Genomic DNA, 16,909 nt, shown 5'->3' on the forward strand with positions numbered 1-16,909 from the left:
CTCAGCTGCATGCTTACCAAGCAAATACAGGCCAGGTTATGAAAACTATATAGTATCAAACCTATTAACTACATATTATAACTAATTACAATCCTTCATTGTCACATTTTTCATGGTATTCAGAGTCTTTATATCCACTAGTATTTGCTAGTGTCTGATTGGCAATGTTGACTGTCTTGCTTAACTCCCTGCACTTCCCAGAGCAGACACTCTACTCAGAGCTATGCAAACTCTCTCTGCACCTGGGGATACCAATGTGGCGCATGGTGTACAGTCTTAAGGGGATATATAGCAAACTTTTAACAGCGGAGAAGTTGCCAATAGCAAACAATCAGCTTCTGTCATTTTTCTATCACAGTCTACAAAACTAGATAGAAGCGGATTGGTTGCTGTGGGCAACTTCTCCGCTTTATCTCTATCGAAGGATTGGTATAACTCCACCAGAGTACCACCTGTAAAGGGTGGAATATATTAGGAAGCATGTAAACAGTTAGTTCTTGAAGTTGATGTGTTGGAAGCAGGAAAAATGGGCAACTTTGACAATGACCAATTTGTGATGTCTAAACAACTGAATCAGAGCATCTCCAAAATGGCAGGTCTTGAGGGGTGTTCCAAATAAGAAGTGGTCAGTACCTACCAAAAATGGTCCAAGGAAGGACAACTAGTAAAGCGGCAACATGGTCATTGGCGCCCAAGGATGATTGATGTGCATGGGGAGAAAGGCAAGCCCATCTGGTCCTATCCCACAGAAGAGCTATTGTAGCACAACTTGCTGAAAACGTTAATGCTGGCTATGATAGAAAGGTGGCATAACACACAGTGGATTGCAGCTTGCTGCGTATGAGCTTTTGTAGCCGCAGACCAGTCAGAGTGCACATGCTCACCCCTGTCCATTGCCGATAATGCCTACAATGGGCACGTGAGTGCCAGAACAGGACCAATGGAAGAAGGTGGTCTGGTCTGATGAATTAAGTTTTCTTTTACATAATATGGACAGCCGGGTGCATTTGTATCATTTATCTGAGGAAGATGCTGTATATCACCAGGATGCACTATGGGATGTTACTTTGGCATGTACCATCTACCTAAACATTGTTTCAGGCCAAGTACACCCCTCCATGGCAATGGATTTCCCTAGTGGCAGTGGACTCTTTCAGCAGAATAATGTTCCCTCCCACACTGCAAAAATTGTTCAGGAAAGGTTTTCGGAACATGACAAAGAGTTGAAGGTGTTGACTTGCCCTCCAAATTCCCCACATCTCAATCCAATCGAGCATCTGTGGGTTGTACTGGAAAAACATACTTGAGCCGTAGTTGCCCCACCTCATAACTTTCAGAACTTAAAGGATCTGCTGCTAACGTCTTGGTATCAGATACCGAAGGACACCTTCAGAGGTCTTGTGGAGTCCATGCATCAATGGGTCAGAGCTGTTTTGGTGGCACAAGGGAGATCTATACTATATTAGGCAGGTGGTTTTAATGTTATGGCTATTGGTGTACATATATGAACAGAAGTAGGATGACACTCAGGAATAATTGTTTAAACTAGAGTCTTGTTTATTTAAAGAATAATGTCACATTTAAAAAATATATTCTCCAGATGGTATAATTTTTGCTGTAGAGACATGCCAAATAAAAATTTCAGTAGTGTGCATTATAATCATTATATTAATTTCACAAAACTAGCAGAGCATGGCTTATTGTTATCACACTATAAATATTCAAGTAGGCAATGTGCAGTTCGAGTAACCTGATACTATGAATGCTATATCAAATAAAAATCAGTTTTATTTTTAGAGCATTACATTGCTGTTTTTAACATTTGTTTTAATCTTGTGTAAAGTATATTATTTGCACATTTTAGGGTTATTGAATCTATAAAAGAGAATTGCAAGCAACTTTCGACCTTTGAATTATATTCAGAAATGCCGCACATGAACACAGTATTTAACCCCTACAGTGATATGGATCAGTGAACATATGCCTCAAAAGTGGGGGCTTATTGTCAGCACTGAAGGTTGTTAAAATATTAAAATTCATACTTATAAGGCTTCTGTCAGTTATTGCCAGATGGGGTCTGGGAAAGGATGAAGTGGGACTATGACATTACGCCAATGCGCAATGACATCACTTCGCTTATCCTTGTACTAGAGACAAAAAGTGCTAGCATAAGGAGGAGTGCACTAAAAGTGCCTGTTCTTCTCTATCCTAGCAATCAGAGACTGAAAAGCACCCTAATTTGAAAGAGGTCAATTACCTCTTTCAAATGATGTGGCCCCATTGTAGACACTGTCAAGTGATCAAAGGGGATCAAAAGAAAATAATACACTACTGTACATTACAGAAACAGTGGAAAAGCTAGGAAATGCACTAAAAGTGCCCAAACTTCCCCATACTGGCACTAATACATTTAGGCCACACTTGTTTGTGATCCCCTTTAGTAGTTGTAATTTTGTCCTCACCAAAAAACATATATACTGTACACTATAAAAAATTACAAAGTCCAGAGATGGAGGATTTGCAATTCCCAGAAATCCCATCCCTGGCTCAATAAACTCAGGGGTGCCCTCTTCCTCAGAATCCGAATAAAAATAAAGTTGTTTTTGGCGCAGATTCCACCAATTGAAGAAACTGTAACAGTTCTTTAAAACCAGTGTCTAAATTTATTGGATATTTGTCACAGAAGGATATTATCAGTAATCCCATCTGATCCGTAATAGATAGAAGACCATCAGATACATCATGCATAGAATTTGCATAAACTTGTAACCATTTCACGGGTGAAGTTGGGGCTTCTTCAGACAGTTTATGCCAGAGTCTAGATAATAAACATATACACAATGTACAGATGTGTCCTGATGCACCGTGACTTCAGTCGGACCAAAAAGCCCCTCTCTGAAGCATGCCAGGAACCAGGTGACTCAGGCACGCTGAGTGTCTTTCTTGCGCAAAATGTGTATCTTATTTGCATAAATGAAAAAAATGGGAGCAAAAAAACTACTTTGCTTGATTGTGCTGATCAATTTTATGTGGAAAATTTGTATATCTGGATGTGTCCGAGTCTGAAACTGTGTATGAAGTGCTGTGATATACAGTAACGGCCACTACTTTTTCTGACATCAAGTTCCATTGTGCTTCATCTGCAACTTTGTAGGTGTTTAAAACTAATTCCTGTGCAGTTAGAGTTAGTCCAGCATCTCTAGTAGGCTTTGAGTGTCATTTTGTTGTGTCTGTGATGTGAATTAAACGTAACATTTAAAGAAAAAGAAGGTATGCTACACATCTTAAAGCGTCTCAGTTATGCTAAGGGTCATACACGGTATGGCATATAGACACTAGGGGGTTTACTTACTAAAGTGAGAGTTTTTAGAAGTGGAGATGTTGCCCATAGCAACCAAAAAGATTCTAGCTATTATCTTCTAGAAGTTGCTAGTTAAATGTTAAGTAGAATCTGATTGGTTGCTATGGGGAACATTTCCACTTCTAAAAACTCTCACTTTAGTAAATATACCCCTAGGTGTATGAGGACACATCTGTATAAATTGTCTATGCCGAACATCAGAAGTAATAAAAACAGTATTAAAAAATAATAAATGTAACCAATACAATAATCCATCTAAGAGTCCTATTTTAAATAAAGGTTGCAAAGTACATACAACAGTTAATAAAAAAAATCGTAACAGTTAGTAATACAGTATATTTTACCTGTTTCAAACGATGCTCCGGGGATGGTGTGGCCATGTGAGATTGACCCCACTAAGTTTGGGAGCACCAGCAGCATCAGTGTAGCCCTGTAAGGAGCACCCACCTGCCTACGCTCTTGCTGTCCATGTACAGCGCACATGTGCCAAGAATCATGGAATCCCTACAGTGTCTGCCTGGTTTGTGCACTAGATGTTAACAAATATTATTATACGGATAATCTAAGTTTATGTGATATGGGACTGAAGGACTTTATAAGGACACGAAAGGGACATTAAAAACTTTATTTCTGTGTATTTTTCAAGAATAGGGTATAATTAAGTAATGTGATATAATGAGAGTAATGTGTGATTACACAGCCAAAATATGAAAACAGTACAGGTTGAGTCTCCCATATCCAAAATGCTTGGGACCAGGGGTATTTTGGATAATGGAATATTCCGTGTTTTGGAATAATTGTATACCATAATGAAATATCTTGGGAATAGGACCCAAATATACACAAATAATTATATGCACCTTATACACATAGCCTGCAGGTAATTTTATACAATATATTCAATCATTTTGTGGCTCAAACAAAGTTTGTGTACAGAAATAAAATTAATTTATGTTTCATATACACCTTATACACACAGCCTGAAGGTAATTTTATACATTACATTTAATAATTTGTGCCTTAGACAAAGTTTGTGTAAATTAAGCAATCAAAACTCAAAGATTTCATTATCTCAGTTATGCCAAAAAAAAATCCGTATTTCGGAATATTTGGATATGGGAGACTCAACCTGTTATAATTGAGGATGGAACAGGATGTTCCAATGCTTAGTGAATATATTCCATATGTGTGTGGATTGGACACAATATTGTGTTGTGAAAGGGAGAGTGCGGACTTCCCTTTCTTTTTTGCGATTCTTTTTCACTTCCAGAAATAAAATTTGGTCCAGCATGGAGGCTTTATTTTTGCAAGTTTCTAGAAGTTCTTTGTTATATCCTCTCTCTTTAAACATTTTCATGATGATGTCTGTCTGTTCATCAAAAATTTAAGGTTCAGAGCAATTATTTTTTTATTCATATAATTTGTCCCTTTGGGGTGTTTTAGATCTGATTTTTGTAATGACAACTTTTTGGGTGTAGATAGCTGTTAGTAACAAATGTCTTAATGTGTGCCATAGTATGGATGATGTTGCTGTGTCTCATAGTATGGATGATGTTGTTAGATATAAAGATATAAACTTCAAGCTCCTATTAGCTGAAGGTGGAAGTGAATCTCAAGTTGTTCTCATTTTGGTTCAAGTATTCTAGAAATTTGTACAGTATGTGGACACCTCCTTTCCAAATGATAATGATATCAATATATTATTTCTAGAGGACTAAGGGTCTCATTCAGACCCGCTCGCGAGCACAGGACGCTCGCAAGCAGGTCGATGTGCTCCGTCGTGCGCATGTGCGAGACCCGGCGAGCGATGGGGAAGCCGTCGCTCGGGGTCTCGCACCAAAGGGGGCGTGCTGTCGATGGTGAGTGACAGCACGCCCCCTTTGGTGGGCGTGCCGGGGCGTGGCTTCCCAGACGGAGGCGTTCCCATGGGAACGCCTACGGTCTGGGTCCGGCCCCACTGACATCACTAGTGGGAGTGATTTTGGCTCTGATAGAGCCAAAATCACTGCAGGGCTTGCGGCAGCGAGACCCTACCGCAGGATCTTGTCGCAAGCCCGATGGTCGCGATGGTCTTGACCATCGCGACCATCATCATGGTAACCCACAGCTATGCGAACGTCCAGGAGGATGCACAAAAAAAAAAAAAAAAAAACGCCCTGATTCAGAGCGGGCGCTCGTTCAGAGCGTCCGGCTCTGAATCAGGCCCTAAGTTTGCCCTAAAGGGATTATTATTCCATATATGGGTGGTCTCCTATTTTCCCATAAAACAAAGTTCATGTAGCTTTGTGCAATTGCTGCATTGTGTTTTAAGGTAAAATTGGTTGTGGAACGTAAAATAATTGTGGGTTAAAATAAAGTCAATGCTTTAAACAGGAAATTACATTTTTAGACTGGCCAGAGTGCCAAGTGTATTCAAGAAGTGACGTGTAGCTTCAATTCCTTGTGAATGGATATAATGATGAACATCTGCATTACAATGGCTAAAGTTTTCTTCCCACTTAATGGTTTTCAGAATTTTGATCATTTCAGTGGAGTCTCTCAGAAAGAATGCAGATGTTTCACCATGCTTTGTAGGAATGTGTCCATGTAACTAGACAGTCTTTCAGTGAGGGACCCTATTTCGAATATGATAGGTTATCCAGGTGGGTTGACAGCATCCTTATGTAATTTAAGAAGGAAGTACAAATAGGGAAATCCATGGGTTTTCTTTATTAAGGAACTTAAATTTCTTGTTTGTTCAATACTTCATTATTCAAAGCTCTCTGTAGTAAAGTGATTAATTCTCCCATGAAGGTTTCAGACAGGTCTTTTTGAAGGGTTTCATACATGCTTTGATATGACATCAGTCTATGTCCTTCTTTCAGGTAATTTGACTGATCCATAATGACTGTTCCTCCTCCTTTATTTGCTTGTATGATCACAATTTCTTTATTGTTAGTCAGTTCTATTACTGCTATCCTTTCCAATATGGTAAAAATATCTGTTTTATGTCGTTTATTTTCATTATTTTCTGAAAGAGTCATGGTCATGTTGAATCATTTTTTGGAAAGTGTTAATGTAGTTACCCTTTAAAGATGTCGAGTCAAATTTAGATTTATTTGAATTTAATGAGGAGTGAATAAATTTTTTATACATGGATTTGGAATTATTATGATTTCCGATTATTGGATTCTGTCTACTGTAAGATTGCGGAAAAATTCTGGATATCTATCTATGTATGTGTTTAAAAAGTAAAAAAAAAAAATCTATTTTTTTCCACTGGGGCGCCAGTCTAGCACGGACTGCTGCATCTCTGCCAGGTGGACCGGGGAGTCAGAGGAGAGCTGTTCTACACATGTGCAGAATGTATTTCCTTGTTAAAAAAGCCACGGGACGCAGCGGGTCGGCATGGTCACATCAGATGTGACCATGTTAGCTGAAGCACAGATGGCGCCTGTCGCAAGCCATGCATCCATGCCAGTTAAGTGGTCCAAAGGACACAGCACCAGCACTCTTCAAGTCAAATACTTGGTATAATTTTTATTAACTGTTATACTTTTAAAACTTTGTTTAAAATAGGACTCTTAGATGGAGTATTGTATTGGTCGCATTTATTGTTTTTTTTATACTGTTTTTATTATTGCTGATGCTCAGGATAACCAATTTATATATGTATTATCTAGACCAGAGGTTCCCAAACTGCCATTACAGTCCAGGTTTTAAGGATATCCATGCTTGAACACAGGTGACTTAATTAGTACCTCAGTCATTTTTATTTTACCATCCGGACTTAAGCATGGGTATCCTTAAATCCTGGACTGTAATGGCAGAATTTGGGAAACTCTGATCTGATAGACATTGGGATAGACTATCTGAAGAAGCAGGCAGTGCACCCGTGAAATGCATTACAAGTTTATGCAAATTCTATGTTTTAGATATAGGTTTTAAAGAACAGTTTCTTCAATTGGTGGAACCTGCGCCAAAAGGAATTTGTTTTTATAAGCAAAACTAATGTTATTTTCTGAAAATTTAAAGTCAACTGACAAAAAGCAAGTATAATTTGTGTGGTTATTGCACGAACAAATAGCGGATATTGATGTTGGTCAGCAGCGAAAGGGTTAATAATCTTTCTGTGTATTAGTTGTATATCTATAAAATGTGAGCTGTGCTTACACTGCTTAATATATATAACAAATATACAGTACATTATTCATTTGCTTCAGATCTCTATTGTCATAATATCCCCATGTGGTATATGTGAAGGTCACAAAGCATTTTCAAAATCTGATCATGTACAAATCCTGCTAAAAGCGTAAAGTGTTTTCAGCAAGTACGGAGGCCAGAATGTTGCTTGGAAACTGTAACCAACCAGCTATTTTTATAACTAGGAGTCATAACAATACTATTTCTATTATCAGTCCTTAAACAGTCAATGTACTGTCAAAGCTTACTCCAGTTCTCACATGTGCCACAGCCATTAATGTCCATAAAAGATTTAAATCATAGGAGTCAATTCTAGTTTTGTATATCTGCTTGAACATTGGCTAATTCGTATAAACAATCTGTTTTATTGTCGTCACTTTTAATAGATGTTTATTTAATCAATATACGCAATAGGAAACAATGGTCAGATGAAGAACAAGCAGTCTGTGATAAGACCTTCATGTGAAATCTTTAAAACCTGTAACTGACTAGACATAAAGCCGTATTCAATCAGCGTCAAAAAGCCGTTTTCGGCTAAAAAATGTCGCCGATTACGTCATTTCGCCAGCGTAAAGTTAGCCCCATATTCAATTATGGTGACTTTTCGCTAGTGCGAAAACGCAATGCAATGCACCCTTAGAACAGGTCCCCAAAGGTAAACTGCTTAAAAAAAAAATCCTAAAAAAAAATAAAGAACACCCCAAAAAATGACTTTGGAAAAGGGAGTGAAAAAGTTCAAAGTTGGGTTACAAACTTAAAAACTAGCGAAATAGACTTGGGGGTGGGGGGTCTGCAAGTATGGGGGAGGTGTATTTTTGATTGCAGGTGCTTGCTGAAGGTGCGTTTTTAACACTTTGTAAGCCCTCACTTTTTAAATTTTTAACCATGTTTGCACCCAATTTCATGTACCCCAAATTTGCTGGGACTAATTATTTTCACAAAAAAAAACCTGCTAAATGCTTTTCTTTACCTCTTGTGCAAAGACGCTAAATTAGCAGCTAATGAGAGCATTTAAGTACCCCAAATAGCTTCAGTAGGGCTATTCGGGGCCATCTACCATGATCCCCAAAGTTAGTGCATCTTTTGGGGGCTGATTTCCCCAAATCTGACAGCACTTTTCGCCTGTTTGATTTTTGCCGGGACGCGTTTTCACGTCCTTTGAAATTGAATACGGGGATAAGCGGGGACACGGGCGATACTTCTTCGCATGCAAAACTAGCAATGTTGGCGAAAAGTACGGGACTTTTCGCGGCTAATTGAATATGCCCCATAGAGGTGTGATATTACCAAAAATCTCGCACCTGCATGGTTTTTCCCCGTTGGCTGCTGAGAAGCGGGCGCTGTGGCGTAGCCTGATGACGTCATCAGGACTCCACGGGGCTGCGTTGGTGATGCACGGAGGTGTTCTCCATAAAGGTATGTAATGTATTTTGTATGTTTGATAAAGGAGCTAATACTCTGAAACGTCGGCAGACAGACGCTTGTCCTAGTGTAGTTTTTATCTGAAGTTGATAGCCATGAGTGCCATCCATTTACCCAGCCAGTTTGTATACATGATATAGGCACCCAGGCACGCTGATGTTACTTACAGGGGAGTGCTGTGCCAGGCATTTTGGTCTATATATATATATATATATATATATATATATATATGTATATATATATATATATATATATATAGACCAAAATGCCTGGCATATATATAGTAATTATGGTACTATTATTTAAAGTATTTAAGAAAAAAAATAAATGATGTAATTATTAAACAAACAATATAATAATTTACAAATTATAATGGTCCCTTAAAATTTATTAGTTAATGATGCAATAATAAAAGTCAATTGGGGTAAAATAAATTGATTAATTGATTATGGAGGCTCCAATCATATTGCACACCTGTGGCACTTCACGTCTGTATGTATGGACCTCCATTATTAATAAATATGGTTGAGTCTCCCATATCCAAATATTCCGAAATACAGAATAATTTTGGCATGACTGAGATAATGACAGCTTTGATTTTTAATGGTTCAATGTACACAAACTTTGTCTAAGGCACAAATTATTAAAAATATTGTATAAAATGACCTTCAGGCTGGGTGTATAAACTGTATAGGAGACATAAATAAATTTCATTTCTGTACACAAACTTTGCGAGCCACAAAATTATTGAAAATATTGTAGAAAATTATCTGCAGGCTGTGTGTATAAGGTATATATAACACATAAATGCATTCTGTGTGCATATTGGGGTCCCATTCCCAAGATATTTCATTATGATATGCAAATATTCCAAAATACGGAATATTCCATTATCCAAAATACTCCTGGTCCCAAGCATTTTGGATATGGGAGACTCAACCTGTATTATCTGTCCACTTAATACAAACATTATTTAATTAAATTGCCACTAATAATATATTCAATAAATAATTGTGCGACCTGAAATATATTTGTTAATTATTTTTGCCCCTTAAAATACTTGTTAAATTTGCTCCTTATTACAGTATGTTCTGGATGGACAGATAGCTCAAACTGCATGCAGTATCACAGCGACATGCCAATCATCCTTACTTTTTATTCTGTGCGGTGAGAAATGTATTAATTGATATTCTATACACAATTGGCTAGGATGAAGATTATTCTGTTCCAAGCCTCATTGTGCAGTGTCAGTTGTTTATTTTTGTTGATTTTACATCATGCAGTATGTAGTGTTTGTTAGAGGTACATTGCAGTGTTATTTCCAACTGAGAATTATTGATATACACAATTTACATCACTTTCACACTGCTGTTTAGGAAATTACAACTGCAAAAGATTGAGCTTAATTGTAGTAGTTGCAATAGCTATTATACCTAAATGCACAATAAACATGCAGTTTAGAGCTTTTTGCACACTATAAACAATAAGAACAATTTACAAGAGAATCAGTATGCTTGTTTTAGGTTTGATGCTGTGCTCTAGACAGAACAAGTGACTGTAACAAGAACACATATTGGAAGACACAGATCATAGGAAAAGGATGGAGCAGGAACTGACCACAGGAACAGGATGTGGACAAGGAAGACAGAAACTGGTCAAAGTTTGCATACAACTTCGATGTTTGAAGATCTGTGCATGCGCATGATCTGTACTGTACATGTGCAGATCTCCTTCTGTGAGTGAGCTTGCGGTGTCCGGACGCCGTAGCCTGATTGACAGGATGCGGCCATTTGTGGGTGGAGTGGGGACGGCATTAGGCAGCACCCCAGAAAACGGGGGCATGTTGGCCCCATTTTCTGGGCATGCTGATGCCATTGGCAGCATCCTTGAATGCAGCTTCACTGGCATCAGCTGCATAACTACTCAGATGACTGATGTTCATGCAAAGTGATCCGATGCTATGTCTTTGGACACAGCTGCAGATATTATATTTCCTGCAGTAGGTGTCTATTTACACAACATGCCTTTTGCAGTATTACCATATTTTAGCACATTAGCTGCGTCCATTTGATAATCAGCCATCTGAGTAGGTCTATGGTCACAGAGAATGGCCTCCTGAACTAAGCTGTTAGAACCACTTTATCTGCACATGGGATCACAAACACCACTCCCCATTACCTCCCCCAAACAGTCCCTGACTGTCAATCACTTTGCGAAGAAATCCTCTCTGCAATCGGCATCCCAAAGGTGCCCGCGCAGTGTGACCGTGATGCATGTGGATCCCACAATAATTGGTCAACTGCATAAATATGGGAATAGCGACCATCTCTGAATCAGGCTCTATGTCAGAAGGCAAAAAGTGACAGAAAAATAGCAAGTAAATGAAGAACCAAAGGCTGCAGACATACCAGTGCCTTAATAAAGTTTCCCCCAAGGCATGCATACATTTTGTTTCCTTTATTTGTTAACTCATCAGATGATGTTCATTATATTACAATTTTGAGGTTTTTATTACAGAAATCACTGCAATCCTGACGTCCTGACATGCACACCAGCAATTAGATGATGTGGAACTCATATCTCTTCTTAACCAAAGTCTCTATTATTGATGAGGGAGGAACAGATCAAATACAATTCCATTTCTCTCTTCTGGTAGGGCCAGGGAAGTGATAGAATGGCAGGAAAGCTGGCTCTGCATAATACTCAGCCACCACTGTTCACAACAAAGAGAAACTACAGTAGCAGAGTGCACTGGCTTCATCACCAGAGACACACAGAGGTCTACTGCATCCAGAGGACCTCCTCATGGGAAATTTTATTTACAGAGTAAACATCCTTACATCTACTAAACCAGCGGTTCACAAACATTCTTGAATCACGGCACACTACAGAATCATCTTTTTTCACGGCACCTTTACAACAAAAAGGTGTCTTATTGAGAAACTCAGCAAAAGTTATAAAATTTAGTAAATTGTGCTTACCGGTCATCTTTATTTTCAGTTGTATTGTGGCGCACAGGGTTGTGCTTCTGTTTGTCCATATATTTTATAATTAGCAGCCATCAGTACTGGTTTTGCCTATCACATCATTTGATCTGCTCTTGGACCACCAACCCGTAGCAATCCTGCATATGCCCTGTGCCCTTAATTTGGGAACCACTGTACTAAACTGTTAGTTTAAATGAATGTGGAGTGTGGGAGGACATTCTCTGAATTCAGGACATATTGCATATTGTATTGCAATTGTTAAAACATCAAAAGAAATGTAGATAGGGGCACCACTGTATCTAATGGGCATATTGCTATGTTATGGTTTATACACAGGGGTGTAGGAACCGGGGGGGGGGGGGGGGGCAGTTGGCCCCATGATTTCTGTTGGCAGGGCAAAGACTTCTGCACAAAAGCGAATGGAGATGAATTAAATGAAAATGGGGATTAAACGGCAATAGCTTTACTTGAACTTACCAAGTGTTGTCGTTTTGCTTTACCAGATATGAAGTTATCTTCAGGTTTATTCTGCATACATTTTCTTCTTGCAAACACTTTTTTTCCCTTTCTTATTCATTTTGCTATCACAATGTGCGGTAAGCATAAGCAGACACACGAGACCGGGAAGCTGCATTTCCCATTGACTATTCTTGTAAGTTGCATGACAATGGAACAGAGAGAGCGAATGATTGCGGCCTGTCGACGGTTTAAAACATTAGCAGCAGTTTCACTGTCGCCATATTGTAGCACATACCAGATATTATAGCACATACCATAACCAGTGAGGCAGCGACGCAGTGCCATAAGTTCATCCCAGACGCAAGTTATAATTTGGTGCCCCCCCCATCACAGCCGCTGACAGTGTAATGTAGCAACTCGCAAGCAGACAGGCTATAGATGGACACAGGTGGCAGCTGATGATCTGGCATTGAGCTCTACACTAGTGTATGGTAGCTTCTCAGGTGCCGGGAAGGGGTGCCATGAATTGGGCGGCCGAGACGATACACTCCAGGCACATAGTAACAGCCCTAAGTGGGGTGAACATATTGTGGGCAATGGAGGAGGTGCCCCTTCAGTGCTGGAGCCCGACGGCAGGTGCCTCCATTGTCTCCCATAGTTCTGTCCCTGCAGTGACTATAGATTTAAAGATCCTCCCAATCAAATGAGATTAGGCTGTCAACGAAATCTGAATAAAACGACTATGAAAAATGTAAATTTTTAAGATGACTAATTAAATTTAGCTATCGTTCTAACAGCTATTGTACTAAATAATAATATTTATTCAGTAATTTGTAAATAAATTTTTATAGTAAAATAAACAAACTGTGGTTGGTAAACCCCAGAAACACTGACAAAAATTAACATAGGATTGGAAGTCTTTGTATATCTACAGTCACTGTTACAACTGTTGTAAAATGAGATACCACATGCGAGAAAAAGGGGATGTAGGCCCTATACAGTAGTAGTCCTTGGCCTTTTGCCCCCAATGAAAGTTTTCATTCCTATACCCTTGTTTATATATACACAGAGAGGTGTTTACAAACAGCTTTAAGTGTATGTTTTCCATGGGAAAGAGCTTCTACATTACTGTTGAGGTTGTAATGAGTTGGCCATACAATCTGGCATGTTCCAAGCTATTGCTTAACTGCTGTATGCTATTTCTGTTCAATATAATGCATATGAGAAACTCATACCATGGGAGCAGTTTGATTGCATATTTGCAGTTACTAAACACACTGATAGACAATGTAGTAGATTCAGATTTAGAATAAGTACAGATTTTTCTGTGATTCTGCCATGAAATTTAGAGCACTTTTGTCAAATTACAATTTGCCCCTTAGTGTGCATAGTGCACAACATAGTGTTGTTATTATCCTTTACTGCTACTGCTTACCAATATATATTCCCTTAGCATTCTCCTAGCCTTTCTATACTATACAATGCAAATAAACACACAGGTTTAGTCTCACATCCCCTTACCACTTGTATTTTTAATTGGTGTAATGGCTGAATGTGCAGAGGATCTCCAGGGATGAGTCCTGATGAGTGAAAACACATCTACCTTCACTTCTGAACCCATCCTAAACTAATCTGACTTAAGTGGCTCTACAGTTACCATATTACACTCCTGGTACCCATCCACCTGGAGGTTACACTAGTAAATATATAGAAAAGTGCTGCACAGTGTGGTGAACAGGGATACCCCTTTGGCGTGATACTTGCTCATTAAACAGTTATGTGGGGCAGTCTTGTAAGCCCCTAACTCTGTGACTATTTCTATGCTTTGCTATAAAATGAAATGAAAGGGGAGCAGCTGCCATCCGCATCATGTGACCTTCTGTGCACACAGCATGGAGGTAATCGGTACAACCAATCAGGGGAGGAGAACGAGTACAGTACATTCAGCTTAACATGCTCTCACTCTTTTCTCTGTGGGCTCCGGCTAGGAACTTAGTTAATAGTGACGATTGTAGTGATGATTTCAGACTTCCTGAGGAGTCCAGCACATGCTCTCTTCAGTGCAGGGCACGCGTCCTGGGCGCAGTCAGACCGGCGACACGGGGGGGTTTGCTGCTGACCGCGGTCCAGGACAGTGGTTTCAAGTCAGTGTAGTGCGGTTGGTGCTAATCTGGTGGTCACTGCAAACTGTATTATCCAGCGGTCACTGTGATGTTGTCTTCCTTTTATGGTGGACACTGCAAACTCCCTGCATTATACGGCAGTCACTGCGATGCTCTCTGCACTGTATGGCAGTCACTGCGATACTCTCTGAACTAGCAATCAGAGCGAACTTCTCTGCATTATCTGGCAGTCTCTGCGACACTCCATGATCTGGTGGTCACTGCAGACCTCTGCAATATCCAGTGGTCACTGCGATGTTCCTTGCATTAATTGGTCACTGCGGTGTTCACTGTATTGTGGTAGTCACTGCAATGCACTCTGTATTATATGGCGTCCACTGTGACGCTCTCTGCATTATATGTTGGTCACTGCGATGCTCTCTGCCTTTTCAGAATTGTCACTGTATTGTATGTAGGTCATGAGAATAATCCCTGTATTGTATAATGGTCACAGGAATGGTCCCTGTATTGCATATTGGTAAGTAGAATGGTTCCTGCATTGTATATCCATCAGATAGAGTGCTGTGTGCATTTTGTAGGGTTCACTAAAATGGTTTCTGGTTTGGGATGGGGCTGGTCATTGTAGTTGTTTATAGCTCTTTGACATAACAATTTTTCATATATTTCATTGGCTATATAAAGCACATCCACATTAGACAAACCTTACCTACAGAAGCTATTATCATGTGTCATTCCCCATTGCAATGCGCTGGTGGAAAAACCGGGTCACTTACTGTTGTTGGCCCCCCAGGCTAAAAGTTGCCAACCAGCCCCTGGGAACAGCCAAACTCTGCTACAAAGGAGAGATTGTGGAAGACCGTTTCATGTCACAGGTGATACACCATGGCAAGACTGAGCACAGCAACAAGACACAAGGTAGTTATACTGCATCAGCAAGGTCTCTCCCAGGCAAAGATTTCAAAGCAAACTGTAGTTTCAAGATGTGCTCTTCAGGCTCTTTTGAAGAAGCACAAAGAAATGGGGAACATTGAGGACCGTAGACGCAGTGGTCGGCCAAGGAAATTTAGCGCATCAAATGAAAGACACATCATGCTTACTTCCCTTCAAAATCAGAAGAGCTCAAAACTGGTAGAAACCAGTGGGACCCAGGTACACCCATCTACTGTTCAGAGAAGTCTGGCCAGAATTGGGCTTCATAGAAGAACTGCGACCAAAAAGCCATACCTTCTACATGGAAACAAGGCCAAGCGACTAAATTATGTGCGAAAACATAGGAACTAGGGTGCAGAAAAATGGCAACAGGTGCTCTGGACTGACGAGTCAAAATGTTAAATATTTGACCGTAACAGAAGACAGTTTGTATGCCAAAGGCTGGAGAGCGGTACAATAATGAGTGTCTGTAGGCAACAGTGAAGCATGGCGGAGGTTCCTTGCAAGTTTGGGGATGCATTTTAGCAAATGGAGTTGGCGACTTGGTAAGGATTAATGGTGTCCTCAATGCTGAGAAATACAGGCAGGTACTTATCCATCATGCAATACCGACAGGAAGGCATCTGATTGGCTCCAAATTTACTCTGCAGCAGGACAACAACCCCAAACATACAGCCAATGTCATAAAGAACTATCTTCAGCGTAAAGAAGAACAAGGAGTCCTGGAAATGATGATATTGCCCCCACAGAGCCCTGATCTCAACATCATCGAGTCTGGGATTACATGAAGAGACAGAAGGATTTGAGCAAGTCTACATCCACAGAAGATCTGTGGTTAGTTCTCCAAGATATTTGGAACAACTTCCCTGCAAAGTTCCTTCAAAAACTGTGTGCAAGTATACCTAGAAGAATTGATGCTGTTTTGAAAGCAAAGGGTGGTCACACCAAATATTGATTTGATTTAGATTTCTCTTCTGTTCATTATGTTAATTGATAAAAAATAAACTATTAACACTTCTATTTCTGAAAGCATTCTTACTTTGCAGCATTTTTTCTACACCTGCCTAAAATGTTTGCACAGTACTGTACATACATGTCATATCTTGCACCTCTCTGGAAGCGTAGGTCTACCCTTATTCATATTTTCCCTGTTTACCAAGATACCACTTAAAACTATCTACACAGCATTCCAATAACCAAACCCTTTTCCTTATTATTTTATTGCTAACTTTATCAGACAGTTGCCAACTTGAATAGCAAAAGCAATTAGTAACCAAGAGGTTGAACTATAGTAACAGTTGCCGAATGTATGATCAGAGTTGAACGGCATTCAATACAATGCAGCACAGCATATACAGAATTCAGTAATTAAACATCCAGGAACCCTCTCTGCTCACGTGGTCACTAGGCACCTCTTTCAGCAGTGAGAGCTGCTGGTTCTAAAA

The 16,909-nt window shown here is 39.6% G+C and overlaps 1 protein-coding gene across 1 annotated transcript in view; it reads right to left on the bottom strand.

Annotated features, from left to right (window-relative positions):
- Positions 1-16,909, bottom strand: part of CPNE8 (copine 8) — a 357,582-nt gene that overhangs the window by 40,155 nt on the left and 300,518 nt on the right. The gene's annotated exons all lie outside the window — the stretch shown is intronic.

The sequence above is a fragment of the Taudactylus pleione genome, unplaced genomic scaffold, assembly GCF_031769625.1.
Source record: "Taudactylus pleione unplaced genomic scaffold, aTauple2 ptg000251l, whole genome shotgun sequence".
NCBI lineage: Eukaryota > Metazoa > Chordata > Amphibia > Anura > Myobatrachidae > Taudactylus > Taudactylus pleione.